General features: G+C 38.6%; 1 protein-coding gene across 1 annotated transcript in view; it reads right to left on the bottom strand.

Moving 5' to 3' along the window:
• The window catches only part of LOC128077358 (von Willebrand factor D and EGF domain-containing protein-like), a 287,642-nt gene that overhangs the window by 222,620 nt on the left and 51,942 nt on the right, over nt 1-13,080 (bottom strand). The window contains exon 20 of the mRNA XM_052676473.1: nt 2,354-3,343. The gene's annotated coding sequence lies outside the window, so the exon portion shown is untranslated. The remainder of the gene's footprint in view (nt 1-2,353; nt 3,344-13,080) is intronic.

Below are 13,080 nucleotides of genomic sequence, written 5' to 3'. Positions count from 1 at the left end.
TAATGCAAAATTCTTCACAAAATGAAATCAGTAAAGAAGTAAGGGAAATGATAGAATATTATTTTAATGATTAAATCAATTTAGGCTGAGGTCACGCTGAATTTAAGGAAGTCATTATATATCCAAGGCTGTATTTTGCCTTCCTTTAGAGAGGACTAAAGTATATTTGATTCCTACAACAAAACTTGTGATGCACTGTCACTCCAGTTGCAAATGAAAGCTGCTCCTCTTGAATGCAAACCTTGATACTATGACCCACGTATTTTTGAGTTTGGATTTGAAAAGGTTATGTCACTAATCACTTCAGAAAATGAAATACCAGGTGTAACTATACCTCCTCCCATTCAATGTTTTAAAAGACATGAGTCACTGTAAACAAGCTCTTCTCATCCACTAATCTTTTAGCCCTTCTCTGTACCTATTCCAGCCTAGATTTGTCTTATCTGAAGACAGACAACAGGTAATGCAGGCAGCATTCAGAGATGCATTCAGTAGCCTAAATATTTTATCATCTTCACTGGAAAAAAGGCAGCAGTTGCTGTTTTTCAAATGCCCTACAGAGTGGCTTACAGGCAGAATCCTACTGAATACTGTATGTTGCATTTTCATATGTCAAGCTGATGACTTCATCAACATCTTCTCTACCTGAACTAATAATTCTCTACAATGTATCACATCAGATGCTTTAGGAAATACAAAAAACAAGATTTCCAGTTATTTTTTCTTTCTTTTCTTCTTCTTTTTTTCTTTTCCCAAAAATATATGTCATAAGTAAAAACATCACCACGATTTAGTTTCAGTAAGTTTGTGGAGAATTTTACTTTCTTCTCACGTGCAGGTTTCCTTTCTGTTCAAACTGAAGTGAGCACAGCAGATGCACAAGCAATGGTTTCACATCTTGCATCAAACTATTCTCACTCAAGTCCTCCTATGAGTTGAAAAGAATGTATCAAAATCTCTACACATTGTATGTGCGAAGTATGCCAATGGATCAGACTATTTACAGTTCTTATGATCTTAAGAACTGATATTAATTTACTGAGTAATAAATAAATATTCATAAATTATTACTCAGTCACATTGTCAGCATCATTTTGAGAAGGAAAAATATAAAATAAAATGGACTCATTTTTGCACCATGCATATGCAATTTGCTGAACTCATTTCAGACATTACACTTAGGACAACCTTAGAAGTATTCAAGGTAACGATTAATCTCTGGAGTGGATGGAAGTGAATGCTGACTGTAACATCAAACAGAGAATGAAAGGGCTACAAAACATTGTGCTCTAGGTCCTATGCTGCACTTATCTGCAGTGCTTAGGAGGAAGATACTGTTCTGATTTGTTCTTTCCAGCACTAAAAAATTTATCATTCTTCTGAAGCAGAAGTGAAGGAGCACAGGATGCTGCAGTAGACAGACCATAAGACAGGAAACAAACCCAGAAATTCGGAAATTCTCATTTCAAACCTCTTAATCTTTTCTATCATTAATTTTGCCTATTCTATTTGTAAACTCCATTAAAGTGCATTAAAAACCATAATACTGAAGGCAGACAAGAAATCTAATTATCTTTTGTTGCAAAGCACCATATGTTTCTTTTAACTTCAAATAATAGAGTGAAGAACATTAGTATTTTAAATGAATCTTTGATAAAGTTGAAAAAGAGAGAGGAAAAAAAAAGGTTACAGCGTACAGAAGGGTACATCAAAACAGGTGACATGGTATGTCATGGTTATGTCAGCCATCGTTTTGCTTCCAGCTGTGGCCTAATTGTTAGATATTCTCCTTTTTTTTTTTCCTATTGTTACTGTATTTTTATGTGCTCATGTAGCTGCAAAAGCACCAGATGTCTCCATTGACTTTTTGAATGTCTAAGCAAACTGGAACATAATCATAATTTTAAAGCTCTTCATATAATGCATACATAAGAGATGGCTCTGTTCTTTGGAATTTGTTATTTATTCCAAAATTCTATCCTTCAAAACAAGCAAACAATGATTTCTAATTCAAAGACTCTTCGTCCTGCAACATATCTTTGCTAGATGAGGAAAGTGAGGGTGTGTGGTTGCAGAAATTGAGTCATCAGCCATCAGCCCATCTCAACCCTTGGGCTTGATGTTGGCAACACAGCCCAAACTTCATAAAGGAGTGCATTGTTCCCGGGACCCCAAACAAATACACTGAGCTCATCCTGTTTCACCCCTTCCTGGAGCATGGAGATGAGCCATTTGTCAAACACGGTATCCATTTATCAAGGGGGATCCCTGAGGAGGCAAACTCTTGAAATGGTAGCCCTTCTGATGACAAAAAATGGGAAAATATTTCTTTACAAATGTTTCTCTTGCCCACCTGTGAAATCATCCTTTTCCTCTTCCAGTATGATTTCATGAAATCACTGCATGCTCTTCCAGGTGATCACTACAAGTCTGCAACTGAGCTGGTGTATTTGAAAGAAAAGCAAATAGCTGATTAGATATTTTGATGTCAGCTTTTTCTACTACTTTATGTATTTCTTGGCCGCTTACTTGCATTAAACTTCACAGCCTGCACTTACTTGGACTGAAATTAGATACTTATTTTGCAAGGTGGAGATCTGGTAGAAATTTCTGTGTGATCAGCAAATATTTTTACTCCTCGGCCTGTTTCCCAACACATAGAGTATATGTAGATTGTGGAATTTGGAAGTTTTATGTTTTAAATGTATTTTGCACTTTTATGTTCTCAATGTGGCATGGCATTTTCAAATCGAATTACATCTTTTTGTAAAAGTACAACAAATGTAGTTGAGGCTTAAGGGAAAAAAGAAAGATTTTTGTACATGTGTACACATTTGTTCTGTTTTTCTTTTAAAGGATTACTCACATTCTTTCCAAAAGGGCTAGCAATACTTTTATTTTTCCCCTCAGACAGGAAATTAATTATAACAGCAACTTCTGCTTTCCTTAAATATATTAGGACTTTAATATTTGATACTGGGTTAAGATCTGAAAAGAGAAATAAAAGCTGTTAAAACTTTAACACATTGCTTCAGTTTCCTCAGAAAGTCTGGGAAAGCAATTCCCTATCTATTCTATTCATTATATGAAGCAAAAGAGGATTATTTTATATGTGTTCAGAGGCCTTAACTATGAATTATCCTCATGGAATTGGCATGTAATGAAGATTTTAGACAAAATTCTGCTCTCAGATGAAGCCACATTAACTTCTTTGACTTCAGGATAGGTTCAAATGAAAGCAGATCTTGAACACAGTTTTTTAGGAAATGTCTCCTTCCTTGCTCAAAGAAATATCCATGTAGGTCAGTCCTGTCCCAGTGGGGGACCAGGGTCTGTCAGTCACCTACAATACAGAGTGAAGGAATTCAGAAACTAGGTAAAGAAATTGAATATGAGATAGCCAAAGTATTTTAGTCAAAGTAATAATCAGAAAATTGCAGGGTTGTTTTTTTTTTTTTTAACATCTCCTAAGAATTTCAGTTTTGTTTTGTTCACAGAAGGGAGAGGTAACTGGCTGATATAATTTCCAGATTGAAAAGAAACATCTTCCTAGCTAAGCATTTCATTTGAATCTTGACATTTCCTTCTAGATCCTCCGAGTTTCCATCTCTCCACTTCAAACATATTATTCCAGATAATAGCTATGATATTTGCCATTTTTATCTTCTCCTCTCAGTGGTTTTATAAAAGTGCTTTTTGCATATATTGGTCTAAAGTGCTTCTTGCAGGGTTTCTGAGTGCACAAAGGAGCACTCCAGGCAATGTTGGCCTGAAGCAGGTGCTTAAGACACTTTTCACCTGTTATTTTTTCCACTGTTATGAACTGCACTTTTGTGTTGTCTCTTTAAAATTAGCCCATCAATACTAGTATTAATTGCACGTCTGAGTTCTTCAAATTCATCCAAGAAACAAACTTCAAACACAAAACAAATATGATCCAGACTGCAAGAACAGTGAAATAAAAGCTAATTTCATAAGATCTACTGAAAAAGTATGGAAACAGATGTTTTAAGACAACTAAAATATTAATGTATAATTGATGTGTCAGGTCAGTTTGAATAGTTTCCTACATTGTCAATTAACCTTTGTAATGTCTGCTAATTCTTAATATTATTTTTAAATTATCTTTTTCTTTTTTCCCTCAGGTGATATAATCAAATTTTAAAAGAAATTATTCTATCTGGGATTCAAACCATTGTAATCTCTGTTAGAAGAAGGCGTCATGCAAAAATATATCCCTGATACCAAGAAAGTGTTTCTACTCTACATCCCTTCTGCAATGATTCTTTTACACCTGCTTTCTGAGGGGCAGCACTTTCAGTTTTCCTGGTTTAATGAATCTTATGTTCTGAAGAGTGGACTGAAGATAGAGGGAGGGATTATGGTGTCCTCACCAAGAACATCTCAGATGGAGGCATAAATTTCATCTCACTCCTAACTGAGGAGGTCTTTCAGCCCCATCACAAGGCTGATAGTCTAACCTCAGCCTACTCATAAAAAATGCAAAATGACTCTTCCGAAAGCACCGTTCTACCTTTACCACACAATCCTGTTTTTAAGTGAGCATTCATCAGTCCTTCAAAGAAAGCACATAGATAACCCTCTTTATTAGATGATTTCAATTGAAATTCAAGTGGATGATGGCCAGGCTACAAAATCCCAAGTGAGAGACCTGTGCTGCAGTGGGACTGGCATGTAAGGCACTTTTATCTTTTTCTTCCATCTTTTTTGGAGATGTTTGCTCTCAGAACAGTTTTGGATCTTTGCTTTATAGATGAAGTAGGATGTTTGTAAATGAAATCTATCGCTGTTTTTCATTTTATTTAATATATTCTTTATTTTATGTTATTCTTACTGGGTTTGGTCTTAAGCATCTTTTGCACTAACAGCTTCCCATTCTGTCCTTAGGCAACAACTTTGTAAGCTTCCTGTCTTCACTGCAGAGCAGTTCCCTACCCAGCCAAAAAAGAAGAGGGAAATGGGCAGTTTCCCCTGCGCCATCATAAATCTTTCCTGCCAGGACTCCCATGATGAGATGGAGCAGGTGATTTCTTCTTGCAGCTGCATCAGAGTGGCAAAAAGGAATCCTATAGTATTACTGTTTACAGAGTCCATAAGGCCCAGTTGAGATCACCGTCTCCACATGCTCACAGTACAGAATGGATACAACAAAGTTTGGATATCATCCAAAATCTACTGTCTCCAGTTTTCTGTTTTCAGCAGGCAAGCTTTTAAAATATATACTAGGATAATGTGAGCTCAGGAGATCTTTACTTAAACAAATAGAATTAGGTTGTACAGCTATGTTGTTAATGACAGTTCCTGAAGCACATTTAACAGCAATTTGACATTATTATTACAGCTAAGTAGTTTTCATAAGTCCTCAGATAAATATTTCTCCACTAACTCATCAACACAAAGAGTTGACCTCAGCTTTCTTTCAGACCCCATCAATAAAGCTCCTCGGGAAGCAGAGGGGCCATTTAAAACAAAAACAAATTCAAGAACTTCCACCTCCTCCTGCTCTATATTAGCTAAACACACTGAGCCTGCAGGGCTGCCCATCCCCTGATGGCTCGTAATAGCCATTTTCATTCTATTCTAAGGGTAAAGTTGTTCATAAAGGTGGGCTGCCTGCTGGGCTTCTGATGGATTTAAGATCTTGATATTCAGATTACGGTGCAAGTAGCTAAAGAGAAAGGAAAATGGATACTAGTCTTGCTGTTGTATTCAACAGAAGCCTAATCATATCGGGTTGTTTTTTATTTTCCTTCCAGATTAGCATTATTTATGTTTAGCCTTCATTAGCAAGGTTTAGATTAAGCAATCAGTTACAGCAAACCCTACACAAAAAGGAATGTGCTCTCTTTTAAATAAGGCACTGTAAAAATCTGCTAAGCTTCTCTACAGAGGAGCATAAAGACTGTACATTTGTAGAGATACACAAACATATTAGAAAGACCAAAAATGCCAGCTTTTTGCTGTCAAATTCAGCATATCTAAATAAGATAACGCTGTTAGCAAGAAGGAAAGATATTCTGCCAACGAGGGAGCATCACTGTGTTTTCAGCATGATAGAAATATTAAAGGATTTTGTGTCCAAGGTATTTTCTTCAGAACATGCCCACTGCAAAGCACACTACCCTGATCTGCCTCCAGAATGCCTTTTACATTCTAAGTGGATTTAGGACTCCTGTGGTCCTCTCCTGGTCACCCAGAAGAGCTGGACTTATTTTCCATCCCATTCTCTACATTGCAAAGAAGAAAGGGAGAGAAGACACTAGGAATACTGGTACGCAATTACCACAGAGTGCAGCCACACAAGACCTCTGTGGTTTTTTGACAACAGTGTACATGATGTATCTGATGGTGATCTCTCTGGACCTGGACACCTCTCTGTGCCACAGGCAGATCTGCTGTCCTGAGGTGACTGGTGGGCTCTGAGAAGAGCTCCTGCATGACCTGAGATTTCTCTAATACCCAGAAAAGTCCTTCCAATCATAGCTTTTAGTCCTTGTCAGTCCACAGAGTTGCCCTGTTACCCCTAATATCCTTGTCCATGGCTTCTGCTTGCTTTTAAACCAGAACAAATATAAATCTACATTCTCCAAAATGTCAAGGCACATTTCCTTCAATCTTCATTTTATGAGCATTAACTCCTAAACAGTATGGGACAGAAACAGTCTCCTTACTGGCACACAGCTCACTTCTTCAGTTCACAGTTGTCTTTCAATTCTGGATAAAATTCACAGCATGAACTGCTCTTCCCTTAACTTGGTCAGATTTTTGTATCATGCCCTCATACAATAGGGTCAAAAAATATGTCTTCAGAGACCTCTGAATGCAGTGCCTGGCTGCTGGGGGCCTGGGGACCTTGTCAAAGTCTACCACAGCCATTTTGCTGCTTCATCAGCACACAGCACTGCATCAGCAAGTAGAGATGCTGCAATAGCAGGATGAGCAAATTCAGCACCAAAGTAGATCAATGGCATGGAAATCTCTGATTGCTCTCCTTGATCTGAAAAAGCATCCACTACAACACTGTGCATGTGTTAAAATGAAAAAGTACCATTATTTTTCTCTTCTTTGGAAAAAGCTCTGAAAGCCCTTTTTCCTCTTTAATATACTAATAGATGTAAATGATTTCAGATGTCAGTGTCAGATTAGGATGTAATGACAGAGGACATAAGGTATTGCTGGACAGTAAAATGCCTCTGGCCACAAGCAAGCCTGTCCTTGTTAATTTTATCTCAGCCCCATCTCCCTCATTTGTCACTGGCTCTGAATGTTTCAATCCCTTCTCTCCATAAAAATGTTGAGCTGTCTCTTAAATTCATTTATGCTGTTGCCTCTTATGACCTTACTTGATAAGTTACTCTTTGTGTTTTCAATCCTAAATAAAAAGCCCTGCATGAGTGAGTTCCCTCATTGATCTTAATTTCCTGATTTTGAGGTTGTGTGGCTGTCCTGGGTAATTCCTCCCCAGTGTGAGTGTTATATTTACGGTTACTTATTTTGATTCACTAGCTAAAAATATTGCCTGTTTGTTCATTTACTAAAAGATCTGTTAGCAGCCCCTTCTGCATTTTTATGCTAGATACATTTGGAAAAAGTTTTAAGATATCTTACCGTTGAACTATACATATATACATACATAACAGGTATCCTTCACCTAGGCTGGGCATGGGCCCAGTACACACAGCCCTGAGCTGGGTAGCCAGCTCTGGCAATGGCTTTTCCCAACACTACAGTCTTTTTCTATTTCTATGGATGGCATATTTGAAACCATCCTCCTCCACTATTTCAGACAACAGACTAGAGCACAGCTTCTACAAAACGACTGCATCAGGCTGTCATAATAATTTTCACAATGCTACTGTTTCAGAAACGTTATTAAGAATACTGTGCTCACCTCTAGTCTCCATACCTCACCTTTGATTATTAGTTAAACTATTATATATGCATTTTCTATTTCAAGACTTTGTGCTCCGATTCACTCAAAAGACATCATTAAGGCTTTCCCTGTTTCATTTCTGTGCAGATTTCATTGTCCGTCATGGGCAATATATCTTTCCTTAATTTTCAGAGTCCAGCCAGGTAGGTCACAATCAGTTTCTTCTATAATCTTTTTATATATTTAGAGACTATAATGAGATCATCAGCCAGTCTGCTGCTTCTTTCAGACTAAATATGCTACACTTTCTAAGACTTTTTCTCATGCAACCACTCTACGGCATAAATTTAACCCCGTACCTTTCATGCACTGTTCTGAAACCTTTCTGAAGTATCAAAGCTAAAGGTGGTATTTCACTCTTCCTGCTTTTCAGTTAGTAGACGATTTAAAGATGCAGTGTATCGGTAACTAAGATACCATTCTTACACCTTCATGAGCAGAGCAGCCTGCTTCCATGGTACCACAGAGCGCTACAGAAGCTGCCATTTGAGAGATCTTGGATGGGCGGATGTATTTCTTCATGTTAGCTGTTTGTGCTTGGCCTAGCACCTGCAGGGTACTCTCTTAGAAAGGTATTTTTGTGTTACAGACTTATTAGAGGGGGGGAAAACATGGGACGCTAAACCACGGACTGAGATACAGCAGCAAATAATAATAACTGGTTCTCCTGGTCTAATCTGAGGACTAGTAGTGAAAGTACTATATCCTTCCTCTTGGTGTTTAGCAATGTTAATTCCTATATCCCTGAGTTATGTACAACACATAAAAAGAGAACCCAGAGGAAAAGCTGCATTATTTTTCAGCACTGTCCACAGCCTCACAGGGCTGATATACTTTATACTAAGGAAAGATAATAATTTATTCTACATACAAGCAAGGAAAATATAATCTCAGAGTCACTTAGCACAGTTGTATAAATAAGAAGATTTTCATGCTGATTTGGGGATATATGCAATGGGATTGTCAGACACATAAAAGCCTGCTGGAGCCAGAGCTCAGAACTGAGGCCAGACAGCAGCATTGTGGACAAGGTTACACAAGTGCAAGTAAGATAGTGGGTAATGCCTGTATTGCTTTCATCTGCTGTAAGCACGGCACTGTGTAGCACTTCAGAATGTTTGTTCCTAGCTATAATTTCGTATATGAGCTGCAGCTGCTCTGCTTGGCTGCCGCATGTCCTTCTTTCGTGTTTGTATAAAAAGGAGAAAAAGTTCTGAGCAGAAAAAGAACAGCTAATACACAAAGCATCACGGGGAAATGTTTGAATGCTGGTAGAGTGAAACTAGCCAAAGGTGATAGTTATCAGGGAAAAAAATGCCACTTTTGGCTTGATTTGCTGATTTCCCCTGTATTCAGCACTGGTGAGGCCGCACCTCGAGTACTGTGTCCAGTTTTGGGCCCCTCACTGCAAGAAAGATATTGAGGCCCTGGAACGTGTTCAAAGGAGGGCAACAAAGCTGGTGAGGGGTCTGGAACACAGGCCATATGAGGAGAGGCTGAAGGAGCTGGGAATGTTCAGCCTGGAGAAGAGGAGGCTCAGGGGAGACCTCATTGCTCTCTATAACTTCCTGAAGGGAGGCTGTAGTGAGCTGGGGGTCGGCCTCTTCTCTCGTGTCATTAGTGATAGGACCAGGGGGAATGGCTTCAAGCTACGGCAGGGGAGATTCAGGCTGGACATTAGGAAGTATTACTTTTCAGAAAGGGTGGTCAGGCACTGGAACGGACTGCCCAGGGAGGTGGTGGAGTCACCGACCCTGGGGGTGTTCAAGGAAAGACTGGATGTTGTATTGAGGGACATGGTTTAGTAGGAGCTATTGGGAATAGGTGAACGGTTGGACTGGATGATCTTTTAGGTCTTTTCCAACCTTGGTGATTCTATGATTCTATGATTCTATGATTGTATTAGCAGAGCTTCACTTTCTCACATCCACCACATCATGCCTAAGATCTACTCCTAGAACTGTGTCCAAATGCTATTCATTAACAGTTTTACCATGCATATTTATTTTGCACTGCAAATGATAAAATGTGAACAACAAAAAGGATAATGCCATTAAGGAGATACAAGTAACAGTTCTGTAGTTATGATAAAGTTTGTTTTCATTTAAAACCACACAGCATTTTCTACCCCAAAGCAGTAACCAATGTACTTGCATAAAATAGAAGACAAAACTTTGTATAAGAAAGTTTAAATGTGGATAAAATATATCTCTGTATTAATTACTAGAGCACCAAGCTCTTGTCATCTTACACTGTGTGTTTAGTATACATCTCCCACATGCTAGAAAATAGCTAGGGCAGAGATAGTCTTACAACCTTATCCACATCTGCTACAGGAATCACAGCCATGACAGTGCAACTTAAGCAGCTCACTGTGGATAGAGCAGCTCTGGTCACATCTCCTGAGGTGATGTGTGTTATGACATTACCACTTCACACCCTTTACTTGATCACAAACCAAATGTTGCCAGGATTTGTATAAATGTACATGGGAAGCCCTCAGAACTCCACTGCAGCTGCCTTTTGTAGTATTTGCAGGTTCAGGTTTTGTAGCATATGTTTATCCATGAGCTCCATTCATTTGCTCATAACTGCATGAAGCACAGTGTGATTATTGAAGGAAATAAAAGAAGATATAAAATGACTCTGAGAATAATGTCAGAATACAAAGAGACTGGAAAATGTGAATTTTTCCTCATAAGATGGCTCTGAAATCCATTCTGAGGAAAACAAAAGCAACAAAATTACAAAGCACTTTTACATATTGAAGTGAAAGAGCAGGCTCCGTGTATATTTATTATAGCTCAGAAGAATGTATGTGCCCTGTGCATGCACAGGGTCCCTCGTTAAACAGCAGGAGCTGTCCTGCCTTGTGGCAGAACTGGTTGCTCTCACCAAGTCTTGAGCCCTGATTTCACATATAAACAAGGAGGCTACATCAGTACCAGGCACATCTAGCAAAATGAATTGCCATCAGCATAGAATAATTTATCAAAGCTGAGCCTATTTTGGTAGGAAATACTAGCTGAGCAAATCTTGTCAGGAAATACTTTCCAACTGCAAATTCTATTCAGGTTGAAAAACATCCACACTGAAGTTATCAACAAAATAATACCAGGACAGTTAACGGGGTTGTACGAGGAAAGGTCACTTTTGTGATGAGTATACCTTTATTTCTTCATGTGCGTATGAATCAAACAAACAAGACTAAAAGCCTTCTCTCAACAGTGGTCCATGACTACATTTTTCCATCCAATTCTCCATTCTGGAAGATGGCTCATTGACAGTGCAAGGACATGAGAGTTTGTCCCAGGACTCCAAAACCAGACCCCAGCTTTCCCAAGGAAAAAAATTATCTAAATCTCAGTATTTTGCAGGAAAAAAAATGAGGGAAAAATAAAGTTTTTTTTGTCTTTGTTTGTTTTAGGAAGGAAACAATTGATTTTTTTGTGCTGACTTTTTATGAGAGCCATGCAACTTTGCAACACCATCTTTTGGTTGAAATGGCTTAGCCCTAGTTCAGAATCACAGGAATAGTCAAGGGAAATCAAATATAAGGAAATGGTTGGATGTTCCTGAGCTTTCAGAAGTTTTTTAAGGTTTGGCTGAATGTGAAAAGGCAAAGAAATTCTCAGAAGCCACAGAATATGTAATCTTATGCCATCTGTGTTTGCAGGCTTTCTCCACACTCAAGTTTGTTTGCAGGAAGCAGGAATTCTAAATGCCTGTCTGCCTAGATTTTTTTAATGTTTTGAAGTATACTGCTGCCAGGTGAGGATGAGGAGCCAACTCTTGCCCTCTGTTTCATGAGGGCTGTGAGGCTGATGGAGTTATTGTGGGGCTACTCAAAGATTTTATTTTTCTCAGGTTTCATTTCAGTTTTCATCTTCTAATGTTTACACTTCACTAAGGGATAACAAAGTGTCAAAACAAAACTCAGCTCCAGTCATTGGAAAGCACCTAAATGGGTTTAGAAAATGTTGCAAGGGGACTCTTCAATAATCTGAGAGCTTTCCTTTCTGAAGAGTCTTGTATTAATACCTGTGAAGACAAACTTTTTCCTGATTTCAACATGTCAGTATTTCTCATAACTGTTGAAGCTCTTCCCTAGTTCAGGCTATTGCACAGCTCAAACTCGCAGAAACCCTCTAACTTTGTTTAGGATTTTTCAAAACCTCCTAAAAGAAAGGCACCATTTTCTATTCCAGATTCTGGAGTATTTTCTGCAGGGGGAGAAAACTGTAATGGTTTAATATTCACTGGACTTTTTCCTCAAAACCCCAAAAACAACAGTTTACCATAAGGTTCTCCAAATCCCTAGACTTAAATACAGTGGATCCTGAAGAGAGACACGCGTTATCTCATCTCACAGTGATGATAGGCATTGGCAAAGAAAACAAAACAAAACACCCAAACAAACACAACAATACATATTCCAAAATTACGCCCTTCAATCCAGGTACCTCACTGGGGAAACTGAACACATTATCTGAGTTTTACCAGCAGTCATTTGGACATGGTCCTGCTCCAGATACCTATTCTTAACTGGTGTTATACAGAATCATTAAGCTTGGTAAAGAAATCTAGGACCATCAAGTCCATCTGCCCATCTACCAACAGTATTGCTCATGTCTCTCAGTGCCACATATCCATGGTTCTTGATCCTCTCCAGGGATGGTGATTCTTCCCCACCTCCCTGGGCACCCTGTGCCAATACATCACCACTCCTTCTGAGAAGAATTTTTTCCTAATATCCAACCTTGTTTTAGACCAGCTGTCCTCCAAAGATTCTTGCTAACCTCTAATATTCTATGATTCTGTGAGCCACTTGTATTCCAAAGGAGCCCAGTAGGTAATTGAAAGCCACCTCTCTATGTATGGATTAATGCATTTGGTACAGTCTGTTAGTAAGGCGCCAAGCACTCCCCCACTCAAGTAATAGACTGTAATCTCCCTGACATTCAGGAGGAAACAACAGAATACAATTAAGAACAGAATACGTAATATTTGCTGAAATGAAACAGATTTCCAATCAATTAAACAGACTCTTCTTCCAATAGCACCAGACAAATAATAAATTTACAAAACTAATCGGTTCTACACAAGCTGAGCTAATGAGTGTCACT

The sequence above is a fragment of the Tympanuchus pallidicinctus genome, unplaced genomic scaffold, assembly GCF_026119805.1.
Source record: "Tympanuchus pallidicinctus isolate F22 unplaced genomic scaffold, pur_lepc_1.0 scaffold15, whole genome shotgun sequence".
Taxonomy (NCBI): domain Eukaryota; kingdom Metazoa; phylum Chordata; class Aves; order Galliformes; family Phasianidae; genus Tympanuchus; species Tympanuchus pallidicinctus.
Note: the sequence above shows the minus strand (reverse complement) of the source record. Positions and strands in the feature narration are given on the sequence as shown.